Here is a 27,991-nt window from a genome sequence, read left to right on the forward strand (position 1 = left end):
AATGGCTGGACCCTTTCCTTCACCCCCTTTGGTGGACCTGGTTCTGTCTCCAGTGGGTATAGTCCCCCAAGAAGGAACCAGGTAAATATTAGCTGATACAGCATTTGTCTTACCCGTGCGGATCCTCTGTAAATTATGCCATTCCTGCGGAATTGTGTCGGGTGCGATACCAGTCATTTGATCAGGCATTGGATCTGGTTAGAGCTTCTGGTATGGGATCCTTGTTGGCTAAGATTGATGTGGAATCTGCCTTTCGCCTGCTGCCTCTACATCCTGAGTCGTTCCGGTTTATGGGCTTTCACTTGTCGAATGGTTTCTACATTGACAAGTGCTTGCCCATGGGTTGTTCTATTTTGTGCGCTTTTTTCGAACTTTTTAACACTTTCCTACACTGGTGCGTGATGGCTGGCACCGGGGAACGCGGGGTGGCTCACTACCTCGATGATTTCCTGTGCATTGGTCCGGCAAATTCGCCCCGTTGCGGTGCACTCCTGTTTTCGGTACAGGTGCTCTTTGCATTTTTGGGGGTACCGGTGGTGCGTGATAAGACTGAAGGGCCTGTGACGAGGCTGTCCTTTTTGGGTATCGAGATTGATACCCTGGCTGGTTGCTGTCGTCTTCCCTGCGATAAGATAGATAAGTTGCGTGTAGCTATTACAGTTGCACTGTCAGTTGGTAAGCTCAAGCTGTGTCAGATACAGTCCATGCTAGGCCTACTTCACTTCGATTTCCGGGTGGTGCCCATGGGTAAGGTGTTTTGCACAAAACTGGAGCGCTCCACATCCGGCATTGCGCTTCCACACCATTTTGTAAGGTTGTCAGCCGAGGTAAAACGAGATTTGAGGATTTGGGATATCTTTCTTTCCCAATTCAATGGCGTACTGATTTGGCCAGCTCCCGCCTGCAGCAACTTGCAACTTCAGCTCTTTACTGATGCTGCAGGGGCGTCCGGCTTTGGGGCTTTTCTCAACGGTTCTTGGTGTGCCGCACCTTGGCCGGCGGATTGGATCCGAGAGGGGTTGACAAAAAACATGCTGTTGCTCGAACTGTTTCCCATAGTGGTGGCATTGGAGTTGTGGGGGGACCGTTTGAGCAACTCTAGCATTGTTTTTTGGTGTGACAACATTGGGGTAGTGCAGGTGATCAATCGTCAGAGTTGCTCTTCTCTGCTGGTTGTTCGTTTGCTGTCCAGGCTTGTCCTTCGCTGCCTTATCCTTAACATTCAGTTTGTGGCAAAACATGTGCTTGGGGTTCAAAATGTAATCGCGGATGCGCTTTGTAGATTTGATTGGCCTAGGTTTCGTGCACTAGCTCCTCAGGCGTAGTTAGTGGGTGACCCATGTCCTATTTATGTTTGGCAGGTGATCAGGCTGGCATGGAGGAATTAGCAACGCGTGTGATTGCACCGAGAACATTGCGCTGCTATCGGGCAGGTTGGCTTGAATGGGAGCTTTTCCGTAAATCTGCGGCTCAGGCAGGTAAGGGCTTACGTAAGACTATGCTGGTTTTCGTATGGTGCCTTTACACTCAAGGGCGTTTGGTTGCGGTAGTGAGGCGTATTCTGGCAGGCTTTTCTTATTTTTCATCACTTTACGATAGGCCTGATCCCTCAAGGTCCTTTCTGGTGTCATGGACATTGAGGGGTTGGTACCGGTCAATTCCCCCGTCGGTTGATTGCAGACGACCGATTGACAATTTGCTATTGCCCCGTCTTTTGGATTCGGTTTCGGAGATATGTTACTCCTCATATGAAAGTTGATTGTTCCGTTTAAGTTTTTCCATGGCGTTCCATGGAGCATTCCAGGTTTGTGAGCTTGTTATTCCTTCCAAACGGGTTGGAAGCATACAGGACAAACAAAGCCTCTGTTTTCCTGGTAAGAGCCGTTCTGGCGACATAAAGTTTCAAAGCTTGTCACGATCCGGGTATCTGGACGCCATTACTTGCCTTTCAGATGTCTCCTGAGGCTGGCTCAGCGTTCCAAGGCCGGATCTCATCTGTGTCCACATGCTGCATATCCCTCCTGTCACGCTGAGATGCTGTCACAGCGGCGCCATGTTTAAATCCTGCATGGCGTCTCCCGTTCTCCGTGGCCTCTGCCGCCGCTCCTGTGTTATAAGTGCAGGTTGTCAGTGTGGTGTTCCATGCCTGCCGCGGCCTCCGCTGTCATCCACGAGTCTCAGCATACATTATCAGTCTGGCGTCTCCTGTCCTCTGCGGCCGGCGCCGCCATTACAGTTATGTTTCCACATGGATTCCCAAACCAGTTTTCCCTCCAAGTTCTAACATGGGCGCAGCCATGTTGGATTCAATCACATGTTTCAGTTCCTCCTATCCACTGCCTGGAAATCTGCATAATTGCCCAGCCAATACCTGCATTGCTGCAGGTATAAGTATCCTGTGCCTGGGCTAGCAAATCGTCAGTGCTTTGTTTGTCATTTCTTGTTCCAGTCTCTCTCCTGTGGTTGTTTCTCCAGGTTCCAGCTCCTGCCTCCAGCATCCACTAAAGAGACCCGCACCTGCCTACCATCCTGCGGTGCAGCCTGACTCTGCAGTCCTCCGTGGCTGATCCAGTTTCCAGCTTCCAGCTATTGCATCTGCTTCCAGCAGTATCCACTACCACCGGTAATCATCCTTCAACTCCTCTATTTCCACGCTCCCTAGCATCTTACTATATTCATTCTGTGTTTCATCACCTGGCTGGTTCCACCCAGCATTCATTCAGTGACTTTATCATCTGGCTGATCCCATTCCGCATCCACTCCGTGTCTTACCACCTGGCTGGTTCTATCCAGCAAATACAACAGCTGATTCAAGTTACCAACTTCATCTGTTCCATCTACTGGCATGTTCCTCGGATATCTTCACTACTACAGCCAGGCCTGGTAAGGTTATTCCATCTAAGGACTTTAACAGCTGTTCTTAACCTACCAGTGTCCTGTGAAACCATTTCATGGTCAGAGTGCTCCCGGAATTATATTATTTATTATTGCCATTATTTAACCTTGAATGCTGTCTGTTTACACGGAGTCTGTGAATAAACTTTTATTTTGACTTTTACCTGGTTGTCATGGTCACACCTTCGGGTTTCATTTAAAAACTTACATGTCCAGGGGTCTGATTAAACCTCCCCCCGGTTTAAGTTCCTCTCAGCCCCTACAACTGAGGCTTTCTCCTGTCAGCCAAAACCCTCAGTTGTGACAGTAAGCACTGACCATATGAATCCAGCCGGAGACCAGGATCAAGCAGTTGGGCCGATGCAAGAACTGGCAGCCAGACTCGAACATCAGGAGGCTGCACAAGGCCACATCATCCGCTGTCTCCAGGATCTCTCTACGCGGCTGGATGGGATTCAAACGATCCTCAGTGGACCTGGCACGTCCGGTGCGTCCACTACAGTGACACCAGTTGTAACCCCACCCACCTTACCCATTTCTAGTCCACGTCTTCATCTTCCAACGCCAGCAAAATTTGACGGATCTCCAAGGTTCTGCAGGGGATTTCTCAACCAATGTGAAATCCACTTTGAGCTTCAGCCTGGCAATTTCTTCAGTGACCGTACCAAAATTGCCTATATCATCTCCCTTCTCAGTGGCTCAGCCCTTGACTGGGCATCACCTTTATGGGAGAAGTCTGATCCCCTGCTGTCCTCCTATACTGACTTTGTAGCTACATTCAGGCGCATCTTCGACGAGCCAGTCCGGGTAACCTCTGCTTCTTCTGAGATTCTCCGTTTATGCCAGGAAACACGTACTGTGGGACAGTATCTTATACAGTTCAAAATCCTGGCATCCGAACTGGCATGGAACGACGAGGCCCTGTATGCTGCATTCTGGCATGGCTTATCAGAACGCATCAAGGACGAGTTAGCTACCAGAGACTTGCCCTCTAAGTTGGATGAGCTAATTTCTCTTTGCACGGAGGTTGATCTACGTTTCACAGAGAGAGCAACCGAGCGAGGAAGATCATCCACTCCTAAATCTTCTGCTCCTCCTCCTCGTCAACCATCTCCATCCAAGGATGAGCCCATGCAAATTGGTCGTTCCCGTCTATCTCCCGCTGAGCGCCGAAGACGTCTCTCTGACTCTCTCTGTCTCTACTGTGCAGCTCCGTCTCACACTATCAATGCCTGTCCCAAATGTCCGGGAAACTCCAAATCCTAGCTCGCCAAGGAGAGGGCCGGCTAGGAGTAATGATCTCCTCTCCATCTCCTCATGATTGTAATCTCCCAGTCTCGCTCCAAATTGCTCAACGTTACAGGAACGTCATTGCCCTCCTTGATTCCGGAGCAGCTGGGAATTTCATAACCGAAGCTTATGTTAATCGGTGGTCCCTACCCACCGAGAGACTTCCTTCGTCCATCTCCTTAACTGCCGTGGATGGCAGCAAGATTTTTGACGCAGTTATTTCTCTAAGGACTTCGTCTGAGAGTGGGAGTTCTTCATGCAGAATTTATTTCCTTCCTCGTGATTCCAAGAGCCACACATCCAGTGGTTTTGGGCCTTCCATGGCTCCGTCTCCACAATCCGTCGATTGACTGGACGACTACGCAAATACTAGCATGGGGTCCTTCCTGTGCTGAGACTTGTTTGTCCAAAGTGCTTCCTGTTTTTTCTTCTTTCCCCAGGTCGTCTGATGTTCCACCTCCTCCCTATCAAGACTACACGGACGTGTTCAGTAAGGCTTCTGCTGATATCCTTCCTCCTCATAGAGAATGGGACTGCCCAATTGATCTCCTTCCAGGGAAGGTTCCACCTCGAGGCCGAACTTACCCGTTGTCTCTGCCTGAGACGCACTCCATGGAGGAGTACATCAAGGAGAACCTGGCGAAAGGTTTTATCCGACCTACTTCTTCTACAGCCGGCGCAGGCTTCTTCTTCGTTAAGAAGAAAGACGGTGGTCTGTGACCATGCATCGACTACAGAGGTCTGAATGACATTACCATCAAGAATCGATATCCTTTACCCTTGATTACAGAGCTCTTCGATAGAGTCAGCGGAGCAACCATCTTTACTAAGTTGGATTTGAGAGGTGCCTACAATCTCATCCGGATCCGTGAGGGTGACAAGTGGAAGACCGCATTTTACACCCGTGATGGACATTATGAGTACCTCGTCATGCCCTTTGGATTGAGCAACGCTCCAGCTGTCTTCCAGCATTTCGTGAATTAGATCTTCAGAGACATCTTATACCGCCATGTCGTGGTATATCTAAACGATATCCTCATCTTTGCCAATAATCTAGAGGAACATCGTTACTGGGTAAAGGAGGTTCTGTCCCGTCTCCGAGTCAATCATTTCTATTGCAAATTGGAGAAATGTGTTTTTGAAGTTAAAGCCATTCCGTTTCTAGGTTACATTGTGTCCGGTTCCCGACTAGAGATGGATCCTGAGAAACTACAAGCAATCCAGAATTGGCCGATACCCTTAACCCTCAAAGGGGTCCAGAGGTTCTTAGGGTTCGCCAATTATTACAGAAAGTTTATACGAGACTTTTCCACCATTGTGGCGCCTATCACTGCATTAACCAAGAAGGGTGCTAACCCGTCCAAGTGGTCTGAAGAAGCTACGCAAGCTTTTCATCTTCTAAAGCAACGTTTCATCTCTGCACCAGTTCTGAAACAGCCCGACATCGACTCTCCTTTCATCTTAGAGGTGGATGCCTCCTCCGTTGGAGTAGGAGCGGTGTTATCCCAGAGGGCTAAAGATGGCCATCTACATCCTTGCAGTTTCTTCTCCCGAAAGTTCTCCCCAGCTGAGCGCAACTATGCCATTGGCGACCAGGAGTTGCTAGCCATCAAGCTCGCTCTAGAGGAGTGGAGATATCTGTTGGAGGGAGCTTCTCATTCAATCACTATACTTACCGACCACAATAATCTTTTATACCTGAAAGGCGCACAATGTCTTAACCCTCGTCAGGCCAGATGGGCACTATTCTTTTCCAGGTTCGACTTTAAACTCCAGTTCTGTCCGGGCTCTCAGAATCGCAAGGTCGATGCCCTTTCCCGCTCTTGGGAGCAAGAAAATGAGTCAGTCTTCAGACAAGCATCCTATTATTAATCCGTTGCCATTCTCCACGGTAGGGATGGACTCTACGCCCCCACCAGGGAAAAGTTTTGTGAAGCCGGTGTTGAGGAAGAAGCTCATGCATTGGGCCCATGCTTCCCATTTTGCCGGACATACAGGCATTCAGAAAACCCTCGAGTTTATCTCTAGGTCCTACTGGTGGCCAACTCTGAAGAAGGACGTCAAGGAGTTTATTGCCTCTTGCCCAAAGTGTGCCCAACACAAAGTCCCCCGCCAGTCGCCTGCGGGGCAACTGGTTCCATTACTTGTTCCCAGTCGACCGTGGACCCATTTGTCGATGGACTTTGTTACAGATCTGCCTATATGCAACAAGTTTAATACCATCTGGGTGGTAGTTGACCGGTTCACCAAGATGGCACATTTCATACCCCTCACCGGTCTTCCGTCAGCTTGTAAGTTGGCTCAAGTGTTTATCCAAGAGATCTTCCGACTTCAGGGTCTTCCTGAAGAGATCATCTCTGATCGTGGAGTACAATTCGTAGCCAAATTCTGGCGAAGTTTGTGTCAAGCCCTCCAAGTCAAGTTAAAGTTTTCTACAGCTTACCATCCTCAGACCAATGGTCAAACCGAGAGGGTGAATCAGGACTTGGAGGCCTTCCTCCGCATTTACGTGTCTTCCTCCCAAGAAGACTGGGTTCAACTCCTTCCTTGGGCCGAGTTTAGCCACAACAATCAATACCATTCCTCATCTTCTTCAACACCATTCTTCATCAACTACGGATTCCACCCTAAAGTTCCAGAATTCCAACCGCTTCCAGCAACTTCTGTTCCAGCAGTGGATGTCACCTTGCGCCAGTTCTCAAATAACTGGAAGAATGTTCGCGCGGCCCTGCTTAAAGCCTCATTCAGGTACAAGAAGTTTGCCGATAGGAAGCGTAGAGCGGTTCCTGCTCTCAAGGTGGGTGATCGTGTATGGTTGTCCACGAAGAATTTGAGGTTGAGAGTTCCCAGCATGAAATTTGCACCTCGTTTCATCGGTCCTTTTAAAATTGAACAGGTGATCAATCCCGTTGCTTACAGGCTTCAGTTACCTCCCTTCTTGAAAATACCCAGGACATTCCATGTTTCCCTGTTGAAACCGTTGATCCTGAATCGGTTTCATTCTGCACTTCCTCCAGCTCCTAAAGTTCAGACTCAACGGGGAGTCGAGTATGAGGTGGCCAAGATTCTGGACTCACGTTTCCGTTACGGTCAGTTGCAATATCTTATTGACTGGAAGGGCTATGGTCCTGAAGAACGCTCTTGGACCAATGCGTCAGATGTCCATGCTCCTGCCTTGGTCCGGAATTTCCACTCGAAGTTTCCTCTAAAGCCTAAGAAGTGTCCTGGGGCCACTCCTAAAGTGGGGGGTGCTGTCACGATCCGGGTATCTGGACGCCATTACTTGCCTTTCAGATGTCTCCTGAGGCTGGCTCAGCGTTCCAAGGCCGGATCTCATCTGTGTCCACATGCTGCATATCCCTCCTGTCACGCTGAGATGCTGTCACAGCGGCGCCATGTTTAAATCCTGCATGGCGTCTCCCGTTCTCCGTGGCCTCTGCCGCCGCTCCTGTGTTATAAGTGCAGGTTGTCAGTGTGGTGTTCCATGCCTGCCGCGGCCTCCGCTGTCATCCACGAGTCTCAGCATACATTGTCAGTCTGGCGTCTCCTGTCCTCTGCGGCCGGCGCCGCCATTACAGTTATGTTTCCACATGGATTCCCAAACCAGTTTTCCCTCCAAGTTCTAACATGGGCGCAGCCATGTTGGATTCAATCACATGTTTCAGTTCCTCCAATCCACTGCCTGGAAATCTGCATAATTGCCCAGCCAATACCTGCATTGCTGCAGGTATAAGTATCCTGTGCCTGGGCTAGCAAATCGTCAGTGCTTTGTTTGTCATATCTTGTTCCAGTCTCTCTCCTGTGGTTGTTTCTCCAGGTTCCAGCTCCTGCCTCCAGCATCCACTAAAGAGACCCACACCTGCCTACCATCCTGCGGTGCAGCCTGACTCTGCAGTCCTCCGTGGCTGATCCAGTTTCCAGCTCCCAGCTATTGCATCTGCTTCCAGCAGTATCCACTACCACCGGTAATCATCCTTCAACTCCTCTATTTCCACGCTCCCTAGCATCTTACTATATTCACTCCGTGTTTCATCACCTGGCTGGTTCCACCCAGCATTCATTCAGTGACTTTATCATCTGGCTGATCCCATTCCGCATCCACTCCGTGTCTTACCACCTGGCTGGTTCTATCCAGCAAATACAACAGCTGATTCAAGTTACCAACTTCATCTGTTCCATCTACTGGCATGTTCCTCGGATATCTTCACTACTACAGCCAGGCCTGGTAAGGTTATTCCATCTAAGGACTTTAACAGCTGTTCTTAACCTACCAGTGTCCTGTGAAACCATTTCATGGTCAGTGTGCTCCAGGAATTATATTATTTATTATTGCCATTATTTAACCTTGAATGCTGTCTGTTTACACGGAGTCTGTGAATAAACTTTTATTTTGACTTTTACCTGGTTGTCATGGTCACACCTTCGGGTTTCATTTAAACACTTACATGTTCAGGGGTCTGATTAAACCTCCCCGGTTTAAGTTCCTCTCAGCCCCTACAACTGAGGCTTTCTCCTGTCAGCCAAAACCCTCAGTTGTGACAAAGCTCTTACAGCATCCGTAGCCACATGCACCACAATAGGTTGGTTAATGTGAAACGAAGAAACCACCTTTGGCAGAAACTGCTGACGAGTCCTCAATTCCGCTCTATCCGAATGGAAGATCAAATAAGGGCTCTTGCAAGACAAGGCCGCCAACTCTGACACTCGCCTAGCCGATGCCAGAGCCAAAAGCATGACCACTTTCCAAGTGAGAAACTTTAACTCAACCTTACGCAAAGGTTCAAACCAGTAAGACATAAGGAACTGCAAGACCACTTCAAGATCCCACGGCGCCACCGGCGGCACAAATGGAGGGTGGATATGCAGCACTCCCTTCACAAAAGTCTGAACCTCGGGAAGGATGGCCAATTCTTTCTGAAAGAAAATAGATAAAGCCGAAATCTGCACTTTTATGGAACCCAATTTCAGGCCTGCATCTACGCCTGCCTGCAAAAAATGGAGGAACCGACCCAAGTGAAACGCCTCCGCCGGAGCTGCTTTGGTCTCACACCATGAAACATATTTCCTCCAAATACGGTGATAATGTTTTGCCGTAATCTCCTTCCTAGCTTTAAGGAGAGTGGGGATGACCTCCCTGGGAATACCCTTCCGAGCTAAGATTTGGCGCTCAACTTCCACGCCGTCAAACGCAGCCGCGGTAAGTCCGGAAACATGCACGGCCCCAGCAACAACAGGTCCTCTCTTAGAGGAAGCGGCCAGGGATCTTCCACTAGTAATTCTTGAAGATCCGGATACCAGGCCCTCCGTGGCCAATCTGGAACGACGAGTATCGCCTGAACCCTTGTTTGTCGAACGATCCTCAGCACCTTTGGAATTGGAGGAAGCGGAGGGAACACGTACACCGACTGAAACACCCACGGAGTCACCAGGGTGTCCACTGCATTGGCTTGGGGGTTCCTTGACCTGGAACAATACCTCAGAAGTGTCTTGTTGAGGCGAGATGCCATCATGTCTATCAGAGGAATTCCCCAACGATTTGTCACTTCTGCAAATACCTCTTGATGAAGAGCCCACTCTCCCGGATGGAGATCGTGTCTGCTGAGGAAGTCTGCTTCCCAGTTGTCCACGCCCGGGAGGAAGACTGCTGACAGAGCGCTCACGTGCTGTTCCGCCCAGTGTAGGATTCCTGTGGCCTCGTCCATAGCCACCCTGCTCCTTGTTCCACCTTGGTGGTTTACGTACGCCACCGCTGTTATGTTGTCCGACTGGATCAGGACAGGGAGACCCTGAAGAAGGTTCTGTGCTTGCAGCAGGCCGTTGTGAATGGGTCGCAACTCGAGAACATTTATGTGGAGACAAGATTCCTGGCTTGACCATTTTCCCTGGAAATTTCTTCCTTGCGTGACTGCGCCCCAGCCTTGGAGACTTGCATCTGTTGTCAGCAGGACCCAGTCCTGGATTCCGAATCGGCGCCCCTCTAGAAGGTGAGAGCCTTGCAGCCACCACAGGAATGAAATCCTGGCCCTGGAAGATAGACTTATTTTCCGGTGCATGTGCATGTGAGACCCGGACCATTTTTCAGTAGATCCCACTAAAACACCCTGGCATGAAACCTGCCAAACGGAATGGCTTCGTAAGCCGCAACCATCTTCCCTAGTACCCGAGTGCATTGATGAATCAACACTCTCGACGGCCTCAGAAGCTCCCTGACCATGGTCTGGATTTCCAAAGCTTTGATCTCTGGAAGAAACACTTTCTGTATCTCTGTGTCCAGAGCCATGCCCATGAAGGATAGCCGAGTGGCCGGGATCAACTGAGACTTTGGCAAATTTAGCATCCAACCGTGATGTCGCAGAACCGACAGAGAGAGATCCACATATCTTAACAACTGCTCCTTGGACCTCGCCCTTATCAGGAGATCGTCCAAGTACGGGAAAATTGTGACCCCTTGCTTGCGAAGGAGGACCATCATCTCTGCCATTACCTTGGTGAATACCCTCTGGCCATGGAAAGCCCAAATGGCAACACCTGAAATTGGTAATGACAATACTGCACCGTGAACCTCAGGAAAGCCTGATGAGGAGGGAAAATTGGGAAGTGTAAGTAGGCATCCTTTATGTCGACTGACGCCATAAAATCCCCCCCCCCCTTCGAGGCTGGAGATCACCGCTCGAAGAGACTCCATCTTGAACTTGAAAGTTTTCAAGTATGGATTGAGGGATGTTAGGTTCAGAATCGGTCTGACCGAACCGTCCGGCTTCGGCACCACAAAGAGGCTCGAATTAAACCCTTTCCCCCGATCTGACGGGGGAACCGGCACCACGACCCTCTGTTGACACAACTTTTGTATCGCCTCCCTCACCACCTCTCTTACAGGAAGAGAAGTTGGCAAAGCCGACACGAAAAACCGGTTGGGGGGCATCTCCTGAAACTCCAGTCTGTACCCTTGGGACACTATGTCTAAGACCCAAGGATCCAGGGCCGAACGAGCCCAGACCTGACTGAAGAATTGGAGATGGCCCCCCACCGGTAGGGACTCCCCCAGGGGAGCCCCAGCGTCATGCGGTGGACTTGGTAGAGGCAGGGGAGGACTTTTGGTCCTGGGTGCCTGACACTGCAGGCGACTTTTTTCCCCTTCCTCTACTCTTTGAGGCAAAGAAGGACGAGCCCTTACCTCTTTTGTATTTATTAGGCCGAAAGGACTGCATCTGCTGATGGGGTGCCTTTTTCTGTTGTGTGGAAACATAGGGAAGAAAAGATGACTTACCCGCCGTAGCGGTCGACACCAGGTCAGCCAGGCCGTCACCGAACAAGACACTATCTTTAAAAGGGAGAGCTTCCATATTCTTCTTGGAGTCGGCATCAGCATTCCATTGGTGAATCTACAGGGCCCTCCTGGCCGAAATCGCCATGGCATTGGCTCTTGATCCCAAGAGGCCAACATCCCTCGCCGCATCCTTTAGGTAATCTGCAGCGTCCTTGATATAACCAAGAGTCAAAAGAATATTATCTTTATCAAGAGCATCCATATCAGAAGCCACATTTTCAGCCCACTTTGCAATAACACTACTCACCCATACTGACGCCAAAGCAGGTCTGAGCAATGCACCAGTATTGACGAAAATGGACTTCAATGTCGTCTCCAGCTTGCGATCCACCGGATCCTTAAGATCAGCTGTGTCAGGAGACGGAAGCGCCACCTTCTTGGACAATTGCGAGAAAGCTTTGTCCACATTTGGAGACGACTCCCATTTTTCCCTATTGTCAGAGGGGAAAGGATATGCCATCAAAATTCTTTTGGGAATCTGCCACCGTTTTTCAGGTGACTCCCAAGCCTTTTCACAAAGCTCATTCATCTCATGAGAGGGGGGAAATTTTACCTCTGGTCTTTTCCCTTTAAATAAACAAACCCTTGTGTCAGGAACGGCAGGTTCCTCAGATATACGTAAAATATCTTTAATGGCTATAATCATGTACTGAATACTCTTGACAACCCGTGGATGCAAAGAAGCCTCATTCATATCGACATCGGAGTCAGAGTCCGTGTCGGTACCTGTATCTGCCATCTGGTTAAAAGCACGCTTCTGTGACCCTGAGACTGTATGTACCTGAGACAATGCGTCCTCCACCGACTGTCTCCATGTTTGTGTCTGAGAATCAGATTTATCTAGTCTCTTTGACAATAAAGCCACATTCGTATTCAGTGTACTCAGCATATTCATCCAATCAGCAGTCGGCTGTGCCGACAGACACGTACTTAAATCTTTTTCTGCAGCCCCCATAACTTCCTCCGGGGATGAACACCCAGGCTCAGACATGTCGACACCTCGTGCCAACATACTCACACTCACACAGTCCACAAGCCCAGGGACAGACCCACAGAGAAGCCCTAGGGAGAACACAGAGAGAGTATGCCAGCTCACACCCCAGCGCCCATACACTAACAGAAGCTAGTAATATACTCAGCGCCGACAATAGAAATTGAAAAGCACCAAATTTATGTGCCCCCCCCCCCCCCCTGTTTTTCCTTCCCGTGTACTTGCGGGAGCTCGGAGGTCCAGGCAGCATCTCTGCAGCGCTGTAGAAATAGGAGAAAATGGCGCTGGTGAGCAATGTGCGGCTAAGCCCTGCCCCCTTCCCGGCGCGCTATAGCCTGCTAAAATTTGAATCTGTAAACTGGCGGGGGTACTCTATACGGCGATTGGACACCGTATAACCCTTATTCTGCCAGCCAAAACCTCAGAAAACTGCTGCCCAGGGCGCTCCCCCCTAGCGCCCTGCACCCTGTGAGTGCCGTTGGTGAAGTGTGTGGGAGCATGGAGCGCAGCGCCACCGCTGCGCTGTACCTCCATTACTGAAGTCTTCTGCCGTTACTGAAGTCTTCGGTACTTCTAATACTCACCCGGCTTCTTTCTTCTGGCTTCTGTGAGGGAGGTGACTGCGCGGCTCCGGGAACAAGCAGCTAGGCGAACCAAGTGATCGAACCCTCTGGAGCTAATGGTGTCCAGTAGCCTAAGAAGCAGAGCCCTTAACTAAGAAGAAGTAGGTCTGACTTCTCTCCCCTTAGTCCCACGGTGCAGGGAGCCTGTAGCCAGCAGGTCTCCCTAAAAATAAAAAAACCTAACAAAAGTATTTTTCCAGAGAAACTCAGTAGAGCTCCCCTAGTGTGTGTCCAGTCAGTCCTGGGCACAAAGTCTAACTGGAGGAGGGGCATAGAGGGAGGAGCCAGTTCACATCCAGTTTAAGTCTTTATAGTGTGCCCAAGCTCCTGCGGATCCCGTCTATACCCCATGGTCCTTTTGGAGTCCGCAGCATCCTCTAGGACGTAAGAGAAATTTTATTGTACACTGGGGGACAGCACAAACAAAAAAAAAATATTTATTTATAATTATATTTCTCTTACGTCCTAGGATGCTGGGGTCCATTTAGTACCATGGGTATAGACGGGTTCTTTGGGAGCCACTGGCACTTTAAGAGTTTAATAATGTGGGCTGTCTCCTCCCTCGATGCCCCTCCTACCAGACATTTTAGAAAATGTGCCCGGAAGAGCCGGTCACAGCTAGGGGAGCTCTTAGGAGTTTTTCTAGTTTTATTATTTATCTTAGTTAGGTACAGGCAGGCTGCTGGCCACAGCCTCCCTGCTTCGTGGGACTTAGGGGGGAGTAGGAACCAACTCTAGAAGTTAATGGTTCTCTTTCTCCGTTGACAGGACACTGAGCTTCTGAGGGTGCTGATTGCAAGCCCACGAGGTGACCGCTCACTCCCGCAGCACGGCCATCACCCCCTAACAGAGCCAGAAGAAAGAAGTGTGGTGAGTACAGCGCCGGCGGCCCGGGAAGCGGCTCACCGGTGGGAATGGCGACACAAGGATGGGAGCGCAGCTCTGACAGGCTGCGCTCCGGAAGGCTCAGCAGCACACTGTGTACAGAACTGTGAGGGGCGTCCTGGGCCAGCGCAATCACCCTACACTGGTCACATAATGCTAACAGGGGCTAATTACCTCAGGCCAGTATAAAAAACTAAGTGCGGGAAGACGTGCCATTATAGGGGTCTGGACTTTTCCTCAGAGTGGATCCAGCACTCACCAGTCCCATTTTCTCTCTGCAGATCATCAGAAGGAGACGCTGACAGGGAGCGCTGTCCTCCACATAACTCCAGCATACCTCTGGGGTACCAGGGTGTTATAGACAGGGCGATCTTTTCATATGGTCTCATTGGGCTCTTGCCCAAGGGCCCCAGGAGTATAAGGGCCCCAGGGAACCAGAGATTTTTGACTTGAAAGCAGTGGTCACCATCCAAGCCTGTTAATTCCTCTTCCCAGCCAGATATCTCGGGTTTTGTCTGACTTAGAGTTTTTCTGAGGATATAATCCACAAGCTGGGACTCTGCCCTTTTGGTGGACACTGGCAGCTTGTCTCTACTATGCCCAGAAACAGAGATAACAGCCTTCAAGCAGCTTGTCCCTGCTTCAGCTCCACACGCCTAATATGCAGTTTTAGATTTTTGTTGGTGAATTGCTCTGGTTTCTGAACTCTGATCCCCAAGTCTACAGAACCTTCTGAAAGGTGGGACTCTCTAGTTTTTTATCCCAAAGCTAAGAAATTTATCTTCAGGAACTTGAGATCTGCAGTCAAGCAGTCAAGCAAGCTGTCATCCCACCAGAAAATGATAAATATTAAGCCCACTCCACTATCCACCCCTCCCCTACATATTAACTAACCCCTACCACCCTGGAAGTCATGTACCAGGGCTTCTTCATACAGCTCAATGTCCCCTTCTACAGTTTAGCCTCATCTGTGCAGTACAGGGGTAATTAGCAGAAATTACTGCTCCAGGTCCTACATGCTGAGTGGAAGACAGAACACCCCCTACCGCCTGCGGGACATCAAAGCTGCTGCTGATAGCATCCCCCCACCCCTACCACTGGAGGATGGGTAGGGGGCCCAGTGCATTGCTGTGCCCAGGGGCCTACACTGCTGTTAAGACGGCCCTGATTATAGACAGGGGGGAGAGTGATTTTAGAACTGATTACCCTATTAAGGTTACTTAGTCAGCGCCAGGCTTTTACTATATTAACTGCCTACTGGGGCGCTGTCTGGCTGGCTCCTTATACTCTGTGACTCTCTGAAGCTACTCTGGGGGAAACTGTGTCTGACATTTTCCTGTGTGTGTATGTGTATTTATCCACATTACCATGTCTAAGGGCTCTGTATCCTGTGCTTCAGACTGAAGAGTCTATCCCATTTACTCAGGACTGCAATGTGCTTTCCCAACCTGTCAAATCTGAACCCCCATGGGTGGATTCTTCAAGGATGTCACATAATGAGAAACAGACGCACAGATTTCACAGATTTCATCAAGGATGTCACATAATGAGAAACAGACGCAGTTTTTGAGAAAGTCTGTAGAGGGGTTACAGCATTTGAGAATATAGGATAGAGTGACCTGGGCGCCCACTTTCAGTGGCTAGGTGCAGATGTAATTACTGGTAGTTCACTTTTTTAACCAGTGATATGCAGAATCATCAGTAAGTATTTCAAATCAATGTCATCCAATTGTATAAAAAAATACAGTGAATTTAATACAATATAAAAAAAACATGCATAAAAACATTCTTGAGGACAGGCGTCCCAAACTTTGAATAAAACAAAATGAATCATACCCAAAGGGTAGCAAAGGAGCCGCAGGTGGTATATACAAGATATGAGCAAAATGGATGACAAGAGGAAGAAGAATGCACGGTGTAATCTCACGAAGAAAGAAAGAGGAGCCATAAAATCCCTCAAGGAAGATCAAGATATCATTATCAAACCGTGTGACAAAGGGGGGCATAACTATTTTGAACAAAGTGGACTATAATAATGAAATTTACCAGCAACACCTATCAAAAACTCAAAACAGACCCATGAGCTAAAATAAGAAATCATTTTCAAAAATTATTACAAAACCACCTGGAAAAAGGGGGGATTTCAGCATCTGAATTTTCATTCTTGAATATTGAAGATCCAGTTACCCCAACCATCTACATTCTACCCAAGATACACAAGAGCAGCACAGCCTCCCCAGGAAGACCAATAGTGGCGGGAACAAGATGTCTGACTTCTAATCTGTCATCAATGATTGACCATGAACTCCAACCTCTAGTAGTGAAAAATCCCTCCTATCTGAAGGACACCTGTGATACCATCAAGAAACTAGATGAAATATCTTGGAATCCTGATACCATCATGGTGACAGCCAAATTCACCTCTTTTTATACCATAATCGAACATCAGAAGGGGATAGAAGCTACATCCTGGTTTTTAGATCAAACCGAAATGTCCGAAGCAAGAAAATCTTTCATCATTGAGTCGATTGATTTTATCTTGAAGAACAATTTCTTTTTCTTTGAGGGGAACTATTACCTCCAAAAGAGGGGAACTGCAATGGGAACACGTTTTGCCCCCAGTTTTGCAAACCTTTTCATGGCGTACTGGGAGAAGGAAAACATCTACATGCATAACTTATGGCAAGATAAACTAATAATGTGGAACCGGTACATTGATGACGTCATATTCTTTTGGAAGGGAGACATGGACAGTCTAAAGCAATTCTGTGACCACCGTAACCAGAATGATAGAAACATTGTTTTTTCTTTTGAAAGAAGTCAGTGAGGTAAATTTTCTAGACTTAACAATCTACATTAAAGATAATATTATCCATACAAAAACCTATAACAAACCTACTGATTCCAACAATTACATTTCCAAAGAAAGTGTACACCACAAAAATTGGCTGAATGGCATACCAAAAATAAGAATTTACTCACCGGTAATTCTATTTCTCGTAGTCCGTAGTGGATGCTGGGAACTCCGTAAGGACCATGGGGAATAGCGGGCTCCGCAGGAGACTGGGCACTCTAAGAAAAGAATTAGGACTACTGGTGTGCACTGGCTCCTCCCTCTATGCCCCTCCTCCAGACCTCAGTTAGGGAAACTGTGCCCGGAAGAGCTGACACAATAAGGAAGGGATTTGGAATCCCGGGTAAGACTCATACCAGCCACACCAATCACACCGTACAACTCGGGATACTATATCCAGTTAACAGTATGAATAACAACTGAGCCTCACGAACAGATGGCTCATAACAATAACCCTTTAGTTAGGCAATAACTATATACAAGTATTGCAGACAATCCGCACTTGGGATGGGCGCCCAGCATCCACTACGGACTACGAGAAATAGAATTACCGGTGAGTAAATTCTTATTTTCTCTGACGTCCTAGTGGATGCTGGGAACTCCGTAAGGACCATGGGGATTATACCAAAGCTCCCAAACGGGTGGGAGAGTGCGGATGACTCTGCAGCACCGAATGAGCAAACTCAAGGTCCTCCTCAGCCAGGGTATCAAACTTGTAGAATTTTGCAAACGTGTTTGAACCCGACCAGGTAGCAGCTCGGCAAAGTTGTAAAGCCGAGACCCCTTGGGCAGCCGCCCAAGAAGAGCCCACCTTCCTCGTGGAGTGGGCTTTTACTGATTTAGGATGTGGCAATCCAGCCGCAGAATGTGCAAGTTGAATCGTGGAGCAGATCCAGCGAGCAATAGTCTGCTTAGAAGCAGGAGCACCCAACTTGTTGGGTGCATGCAGGATAAACAGCGAGTCAGTCTTTCTGACTCCAGCCGTCCTGGAAACATAGATTTTCAGGGCCCGGACCACGTCCAGCAACTTGGAAGCCTCCAAGTCCCGAGTAGCCGCAGGCACCACAATAGGTTGGTTCAAGTGAAACGCTGATACCACCTTAGGGAGGAACTGGGGACGCGTCCTCAATTCTGCCCTGTCCATATGAAAGATCAGATAGGGGCTTTTACAGGACAAAGCCGCCAATTCTGACACCCGCCTAGCCGAAGCCAAGGCCAAAAGCATGACCACTTTCCACGTGAGATATTTTAATTCCACGGTCTGAAGTGGCTCAAACAAATGTGATTTTAGGAAATCCAACACAACGTTGAGATCCCAAGGTGCCACTGGGGGCACAAAAGGGGGCTGAATATGCAGCACTCCCTTAACAAACGTCTGAACCTCAGGTAGTGAAGCCAGTTCTTTTTGAAAGAAAATAGACAGGGCCGAAATCTGGACCTTAATGGATCCCAATTTTAGGCCCATAGACACTCCTGACTGTAGGAAGTGCAGAAATCGACCCAGCTGAAATTCTTCTGTGGGGACTTTCCTAGCCTCACACCAAGCAACATATTTCCGCCATATGCGGTGATAATGTTTTGCCGTCACATCTTCCCTAGCCTTTATTAGCGTAGGAATGACCTCAACTGGAATGCCCTTTTCCATCAGGATCCGGCGTTCAACCGCCATGCCGTCAACGCAGCCGCGGTAAGTCTTGGAACAGACAGGGCCCCTGCTGTAGCAGGTCCAGTCTGAGAGGTAGAGGCCAAGGGTCCTCTGAGATCATTTCTTGTAGTTCCGGGTACCAAGTCCTTCTTGGCCAATCCGGAACAATGAGTATAGTTCTTACTCCTCTTTTTTTATTATCCTCAGCACCTTTGGAATGAGAGGAAGAGGAGGGAACACATACACCGACTGGTACACCCACGGTGTCACAAGAGCGACCACAGCTATCGCCTGAGGGTCCCTTGACCTGGCGCAATATCTGTTTAGCTTTTTGTTTAGGCGGGACGCCATCATGTCCACCTGTGGCCTTTCCCAACGGTTTACAATCATTTGGAAGACTTCTGGATGAAGTCACCACTCTCCCGGGTGGAGGTCGTACCTGCTGAGGAAGTCTGCTTCCCAGTTGTCCACTCCCGGAATGAACACTGCTGACAGTGCTAACACGTGATTTTCCGCCCATCGGAGAATCCTTGTGGCTTCTGCCATCGCCATCCTGCTTCTTGTGCCGCCCTGTCGGTTTACATGGGTGACCGCCGTGATGTTGTCTGACTGAATCAGCACCGGCTGGTTTTGAAGCAGGGGTCTTGCCTGACTTAGGGCATTGTAAATGGCCCTTAGTTCCAGGATATTTATGTGTAGGGAAGTCTCCTGACTCGACCATTGTCCTTGGAAGTTTCTTCCCTGTGTGACTGCCCCCCAACCCCGGAGGCTTGCATCCGTGGTCACCAGGACCCAGTCCTGTATGCCGAATCTGCGGCCCTCGAGAAGATCAGCACTCTGCAGCCACCACAGCAGAGACACCCTGGCCCTCGGGGACAGGGTGATCAGCCGATGCATCTGAAGATGCGATCCGGACCACTTGTCTAGCAGATCCCACTGAAAGATCCTTGCATGGAACCTGCCGAATGGAATTGCTTCGTAAGAAGCTACCTTCTTTCCCAGGACTCGCGTGCAGTGATGCACCGACACCTGTTTTGGTTTTAGGAGGTCTCTGACCAGAGATAACAACTCCTTGGCCTTCTCCTCCGGGAGAAACACCTTCTTCTGTTCTGTGTCCAGAATCATACCCAGGAACAGCAGACGCGTCGTAGGAACCAGCTGCGACTTTGGAAAATTCAGAATCCAGCCGTGCTGCTGTAGCACTTCCTGAGAAAGTGCTACTCCGACCAACAACTGCTCCCTGGACCTCGCCTTTATAAGGAGATCGTCCAAGTACGGGATAACTATAACCCCCTTTTTTCGAAGGAGTATCATCATTTCGGCCATTACCTTGGTAAATACCCTCGGTGCCGTGGACAGACCAAACGGCAACGTCTGGAATTGGTAATGACAGTCCTGTACCACAAATCTGAGGTACTCCTGGTGAGGTGGGTAAATGGGGACATGCAGGTAAGCATCCTTGATGTCCAGTGATACCATGTAATCCCCTTCTTCCAGGCTTGCAATAACCGCCCTGAGCGATTCCATTTTGAACTTGAACCTTCTTATATAAGTGTTCAAGGATTTTAAATTTAAAATGGGTCTCACCGAACCGTCCGGTTTCGGTACCACAAACATTGTGGAATAGTAACCCCGTCCTTGTTGAAGGAGGGGAACTTTTATTATCACCTGCTGGAGGTACAGCTTGTGAATTGCCGCCAGCACTACCTCCCTGTCCGGAGAAGTAGCTGGCAAGGCCGATTTGAGGAAACGGCGAGGGGGAGACGTCTCGAATTCCAGCTTGTATCCCTGAGATACCACTTGTAGAACCCAGGGATCCACCTGTGAGCGAACCCAACGGTCGCTGAAGTTCCAGAGACGGGCCCCCACCGTACCTTGCTCCACCAGTGGAGCCCCAGCGCCATGCGGTGGATTTAGTGGAAGCAGGGGAGGATTTCTGTTCTTGGGAACTGGCTGTATGGTGCAGCTTTTTCCCTCTACCCCTGCCTCTGGGCAGAAAGGACGCGCCTTTAACCCGCTTGCCTTTCTGGGGTCGAAAGGACTGTACCTGATAATACGGTGCTTTCTTTGGCTGTGAGGGAACCTGGGGTAAAAATGTCGACTTCCCAGCTGTCGCTGTGGAAACGAGGTCCGAGAGACCATCCCCAATGTTATCAGACAGGGAATCCGACCACGCAGCTGCAGCACTGCACATCCATGCTGAGGCAATTGCAGGTCTCAGTATATTACCTGAGTGTGTATATACAGACTTCAGGATAGCCTCCTGCTTTCTATCCGCAGGCTCCTTTAAGGCGGCCGTATCCTGAGACGGTAGTGCCACCTTTTTTGACAAGCGTGTGAGCGCTTTATCCACCCTAGGGGATGTCTCCCAACGTAACCTGTCCTCTGGCGGGAAAGGGTACGCCATTAGTAATTTTTTAGAAATCACTAATTTTTTATCAGGGGAAACCTTTGCTTCTTCACACACTTCATTCAACTCATCTGAAGAGGGAAAAACCACTTGTTGCTTTTTCTCCCCAAACATAATACCCTTTTTTGTGGTACCTGGGTTAATGTCAGAAATGTGCAATACATTTTTCATTGCCGTAATCATGCAACGGATGGCCCTATTGGAATGTACACTAGTCTCGTCGTCGTCGACACTGGAGTCAGAATCTGTGTCGACATCTGTGTCTGCCATCTGAGGTAGCGGGCGTTTTTGAGCCCCTGATGGCTTTCGAGACGCCTGGGCAGGCACTGGCTGAGAAGCCGGCTGTCCCACAGCTGTTATGTCATCGAACCTTTTATGTAAGGAGTTGACACTGTCGTGTAATACCTTCCACATATCCATCCACTCAGGTGTCGACCCCGCAGGGGGTGACATCACATTTATCGGCACCTGCTCTGCCTCCACATAAGCCTCCTCATCAAACATGTCGACACAGCCGTACCGACACACCGCACACACACAGGGAATGCTCTGACTGGGGACAGGATCCCACAAAGTCCTTTGGGGAGACAGAGAGAGAGTATGCCAGCACACACCACAGCGCTATATAAACAGGGATTTACACTACAAAAAGTGATTTTCCCTATAGCAGCTATAATATACAGTTTTGCGCCTAAATTTAGTGCCCCCCCCCCCCTCTCTTTTTTACCCTATTGAGCCTGGAAACTGCAGGGGAGAGCCTGGGGAGCATCCTTCCAGCGGAGCTGTGAGAGGAAATGGCGCCAGTGTGCTGAGGGAGATAGCCCCGCCCCTTTTTCGGTGGGCTTCTCCCGCTCTTATATTAATATAATGGCAGGGGTTTTTAACACATATATAGTTTTTTAGACTATATTATGTGTGTTTTTGCCAGTTAAGTTACTTTAATTGCAGCCCAGGACGCCCCCCCCCCGGCGCCCTGCACCCATCAGTGACCGGAGTATGTGGTGTGCATAGGGAGCAATGGCGCACAGCTGCAGTGCTGTGCGCTACCTTAATGAAGACCGGAGTCATCAGCCGCCGATTTCCATGACGTTCTTCTTGCTTCTGGCTCTGCAAGGGGGACGGCGGCGCGGCTCCGGGACCGGACGACCGAGGCTGGGCCTGTGTTCGATCCCTCTGGAGCTAATGGTGTCCAGTAGCCTAGAAGCCCAAGCTAGCTGCAAGCAGGTAGGTTCGCTTCTCTCCCCTAAGTCCCTCGTAGCAGTGAGTCTGTTGCCAGCAGATCTCACTGAAAATAAAAAACCTAATAAATACTTTCTTTACTAGAAGCTCAGGAGAGCCCCTAGTGTGCAACCAGCTCGAGCCGGGCACAGATTCTAACTGAGGTCTGGAGGAGGGGCATAGAGGGAGGAGCCAGTGCACACCAGTAGTCCTAATTCTTTTCTTAGAGTGCCCAGTCTCCTGCGGAGCCCGCTATTCCCCATGGTCCTTACGGAGTTCCCAGCATCCACTAGGACATCAGAGAAAAGTCAGTTCTTAAGAATACGGAGGAATTGCAGTGAGGATACCATCTGCATCTTCCAAATCAATAAATTGAAAAGTGCCTTCATTGAAAAGGGTTACCATCCAGAAGATCTCGAAGAAATTCAAGTTGATACAATGAAGATGAACAGAACATCTCTCATACACAGTAACAAACAAGACAAGAGGAAAAATAATTCCACTAACCATTCACAATGGTCATTCATCACAGGTTATGATCACCAACACAGGAAAGTTGAAACCATCATTAGAAAACATTGGCATCTATTATGTTCAGATAACACACTAAAAGACATCATCCCAAAGAAACCGACATTTATCTACCGGAAAGCATCCAATTTAAAAACCAAATTAGTATGGAGTGCATTACCACAAAAAAAAATCAACCCAATCAGAACTAGTGATGTGCACCGGAAATTTTTCGGGTTTTGGTTTTGGAATCGGTTCCGCAGCCGTGTTTTGATTCGGACGCATTTTTGCAAAACCTCCCTGATATTTTTTTGTCGGATTCGGGTGTGTTTTGGATTCATTTTTTTTTTACAAAAAACCCTCAAAAACAGCTTAAATCATAGAATTTGGAGGTCATTTTGATCCCATAGTAGTATTAACCTCAATAACCATAATTTCCACTCATTTCCAGTCTATTCTGAACATCTCACACCTCACAATATTATTTTTAGTCCTAAAATTTGCACCAAGGTCGCTGGATGACTAAGCTAAGCGACCCAAGTGGCCAACACAAACACCTGGCCCATCTAGGAGTGGCACTGCAGTGTCAGACAGGATATCCAATTTAAAAAATAGTCCCCAAACAGCACATGATGCAAAGAAAAAAAGAGGTGCACCCAGGTCGCTGGATGGCTAAGCTAAGCGACCCAAGTGGCCGACACAAACACCTGGCCCATCTAGGAGTGGCACTGCAGTGTCAGACAGGATGGCCGATTTAAAAAATAGTCCCCAAACAGCACATGATGCAAAGAAAAAAAAAGTTGCACCAAGGTCGCTAGATGGCTAAGCTAAGCGACCCAAGTGGCCGACACAAACACCTGGGCCATCTAGTAGTGGCACTGCAGTGTCAGACAGGATGGCCGATTTAAAAAATAGTCCCCAAACAGCACATGATGCAAAGAAAAAAAGAGGTGTACCAAGGTCGCTGGATGGCTAAGCTAAGCGACACAAGTGGCAGACACAAACACCTGGCCCATCTAGGAGTGGCACTGCAGTGTCAGACAGGATGGCCGATTTAAAAAATAGTCCCCAAACAGCACATGATGCAAAGAAAAAAAGAGGTGCACCAAGGTCGCTGGATGGCTAAGCTAAGTGACCCAAGTGGCCGACACAAACACCTGGCCCATCTAGGAGTGGCACTGCAGTGTCAGACAGGATGGCCGATTTAAAAAATAGTCCCCAAACAGCACACGATGCAAAGAAAAAAAGAGGTGCACCAAGGTCCCTGGATGGCTAAGCTAAGCGACCCAAGTGGCCGACACAAACATCTGGCCCATCTAGGAGTGGCACTGCAGTGTCAGACAGGATGGCCGATTTAAAAAATAGTCCCCAAACAGCACATGATGCAAAGAAAAAAAGAGGTGCACCAAGGTCGCTGGATGGCTAAGTTAAGTGACCCAAGTGGCCGACACAAACACCTGGCCCATCTAGTAGTGGCACTGCAGTGTCAGACAGGATGGCCGATTTAAAAAATAGTCCCCAAACAGCACACGATGCAAAGAAAAAAAGAGGTGCACCAAGGTCCCTGGATGGCTAAGCTAAGCGACCCAAGTGGCCGACACAAACACCTGGCCCACCTAGGAGTGGCACTGCAGTTTTCTAGCGAGAGGATGAGTGCTTCCATCCTCATGTTAATCTGAACCACTAGCCATGAACATAGGCCGGGGCCTCAGCCGGTCCTTGCCACTCCATGTCATAAATGGCATATTGGCAAGTTTACGCTTCTCATCAGATGCTTTTAATTTAGATTTTTGGGTCATTTTACTGAACTTTTGTAGTATTCTTGATGACACAGAGGTAGAGCAATGGACTACTGTACTGTACTGCTATATACATACTGGTGGTCAGCAAAATTCTCCACTGTCCTCCTACTATATAATACTGCGCACAACTAAAATGCACCACAGGAATGGATGGATAGTATACTTGACGACACAGTGGTAGGTAGAGCAGTGGCCTGCTGTACCGTACTGCTATATATTATATACTGGTGGTCAGCAAAATTCTGCACTGTCCTCCTACTATATAATACTGCACACAACTAAAATGCACCACAGGCATGGATGGATAGTATACTTGATGACACAGAGGTAGGTAGAGCAGTGGACTACTGTACCGTACTGCTATATATTATATACTGGTGGTCAGCAAAATTCTGCACTGTCCTCCTACTATATAATACTGCGCACAACTAAAATGCACCACAGGTATGGATGGATAGTATACTTGACGACACAGAGGTGGGTAGAGCAGTGGACTACTGTACTGTACTGCTATATATTATATACTGGTGGTCAGCAAAATTCTGCACTGTCCTCCTACTATATAATACTGCGCACAACTAAAATGCACCACAGGTATGGATGGATAGTATACTTGACGACACACAGGTAGGTAGAGCAGTGGACTACTGTACCGTACTGCTATATATTATATACTGGTGGTCAGCAAAATTCTGCACTGTCCTCCTACTATATAATACTGTGCACAACTAAAATGCACCACAGGTATGGATGGATAGTATACTTGATGACACAGTGGTAGGTAGAGCAGTGGCCTACTGTACCGTACTGCTATATATTATATACTGGTGGTCAGCAAAATTCTGCACTGTCCTCCTACTATATAATACTGCACACAACTAAAATGCACCACAGGTATGGATGGATAGTATACTTGACGACACAGAGGTAGGTAGAGCAGTGGCCTACTGTACCGTACTGCTATATATTATATACTGGTGGTCAGCAAAATTCTGCACTGTCCTCCTACTATATAATACTGCGCACAACTAAAATGCACCACAGGCATGGATGGATAGTATACTTAACGACACAGAGGTAGGTAGAGCAGTGGACTAGTGTACCGTACTACTATATATTATATACTGGTGGTCAGCAAAATTCTGCACTGTCCTCCTACTATATAATACTGCACACAACTAAAATGCACCACAGGCATGGATGGATAGTATACTTAACGACACAGAGGTAGGTAGAGCAGTGGACTAGTGTACCGTACTACTATATATTATATACTGGTGGTCAGCAAAATTCTGCACTGTCCTCCTACTATATAATACTGCGCACAACTAAAATGCACCACAGGTATGGATGGATAGTATACTTGACGACACAGAGGTAGGTAGAGCAGTGGACTACTGTACCATACTGCTATATATTATATACTGGTGGTCAGCAAAATTCTGCACTGTCCTCCTACTATATAATACTGCGCACAACTAAAATGCACCACAGGTATGGATGGATAGTATACTTGACGACACACAGGTAGGTAGAGCAGTGGACTACTGTACCGTACTGCTATATATTATATACTGGTGGTCAGCAAAATTCTGCACTGTCCTCCTACTATATAATACTGTGCACAACTAAAATGCACCACAGGTATGGATGGATAGTATACTTGATGACACAGTGGTAGGTAGAGCAGTGGCCTACTGTACCGTACTGCTATATATTATATACTGGTGGTCAGCAAAATTCTGCACTGTCCTCCTACTATATAATACTGCACACAACTAAAATGCACCACAGGTATGGATGGATAGTATACTTGACGACACAGAGGTAGGTAGAGCAGTGGCCTACTGTACCGTACTGCTATATATTATATACTGGTGGTCAGCAAAATTCTGCACTGTCCTCCTACTATATAATACTGCGCACAACTAAAATGCACCACAGGCATGGATGGATAGTATACTTAACGACACAGAGGTAGGTAGAGCAGTGGACTAGTGTACCGTACTACTATATATTATATACTGGTGGTCAGCAAAATTCTGCACTGTCCTCCTACTATATAATACTGCACACAACTAAAATGCACCACAGGCATGGATGGATAGTATACTTAACGACACAGAGGTAGGTAGAGCAGTGGACTAGTGTACCGTACTACTATATATTATATACTGGTGGTCAGCAAAATTCTGCACTGTCCTCCTACTATATAATACTGCGCACAACTAAAATGCACCACAGGTATGGATGGATAGTATACTTGACGACACAGAGGTAGGTAGAGCAGTGGACTACTGTACCATACTGCTATATATTATATACTGGTGGTCAGCAAAATTCTGCACTGTCCTCCTACTATATAATACTGTGCACAACTAAAATGCACCACAGGTATGGATGGATAGTATACTTGACGACACAGCGGTAGGTAGAGCAGTGGACTACTGTACCATACTGCTATATATTATATACTGGTAGTCAGCAAAATTCTGCACTGTCCTCCTACTATATAATACTGCGCACAACTAAAATGCACCACAGGAATGGATGAATAGTATACTTGACGACACAGAGGTAGGTAGAACAGTGGACTACTGTACCGTACTGCTATATAATACTGGTGGTCACTGGTCAGCAAAATTCTGCACTGTCCTCCTATACTACAATGCAGCACAGATATGGAGCATTTTTCAGGCAGAGAACATAGATATTTTCAGCACACTGAGCACAGATATTTGCAAGCACACTGAGCACAGATATTTGCAGCACACTGAGCACCACAGATATTTGCAGCACACTGAACACAGAAACTGAGGGAATGCTACACGTCCTCTCCCTATCATCTCCAATGCACGAGTGAAAATGGCGGCGACGCGCGGCTCCTTATATAGAATACGAATCTCGCGAGAATCCGACAGCGGGATGATGACGTTCGGGCGCGCACGGGTTAACCGAGCAAGGCGGGAGGATCCGAGTCTGACTCGGAACCGTGTAAAATGGGTGAAGTTCGGGGGGGTTCGGATTCCGAGAAACCGAACCCGCTCATCACTAATCAGAACCAGTTTATTCCATAGATGTGGTCTGTGCCTACCATGTAGACAAATAAAGACAGAAACATCTAAGTACTCAGAAGTAACACCATCAAGATTAAAGACTTCATTACATGCCATACCAGCAATGTGATTTACCTCGTAGAATGTACCTGTAACAAGATCTATATTGGACGTACATCTAGAGCTTTAAAAACGAGATTAGGCGAACATCTTCGGAACATCAAGATTGGCCTTCTCACGCACAATTTGTCTGAACATTTTAAAATAGAACACAATTGTTCCCATACATCAATAAAAAAAATTGTTGGACTTCAACATATCAAATCTACCTGGCGTGATAGTAACACTGAAAAGAATCTAGCCAAGGAAGAAATTAAACTTATACACAGACTTAAATCCTTATCCCAAAAGGATTGAATAAGGACTTTGAGTTAAAATGTTTTTTGTAATACTTGTTGCCATTAAAAAAAAATAAAAAAAAAATC

Source organism: Pseudophryne corroboree, chromosome 8 (assembly GCF_028390025.1).
Source record: "Pseudophryne corroboree isolate aPseCor3 chromosome 8, aPseCor3.hap2, whole genome shotgun sequence".
NCBI lineage: Eukaryota > Metazoa > Chordata > Amphibia > Anura > Myobatrachidae > Pseudophryne > Pseudophryne corroboree.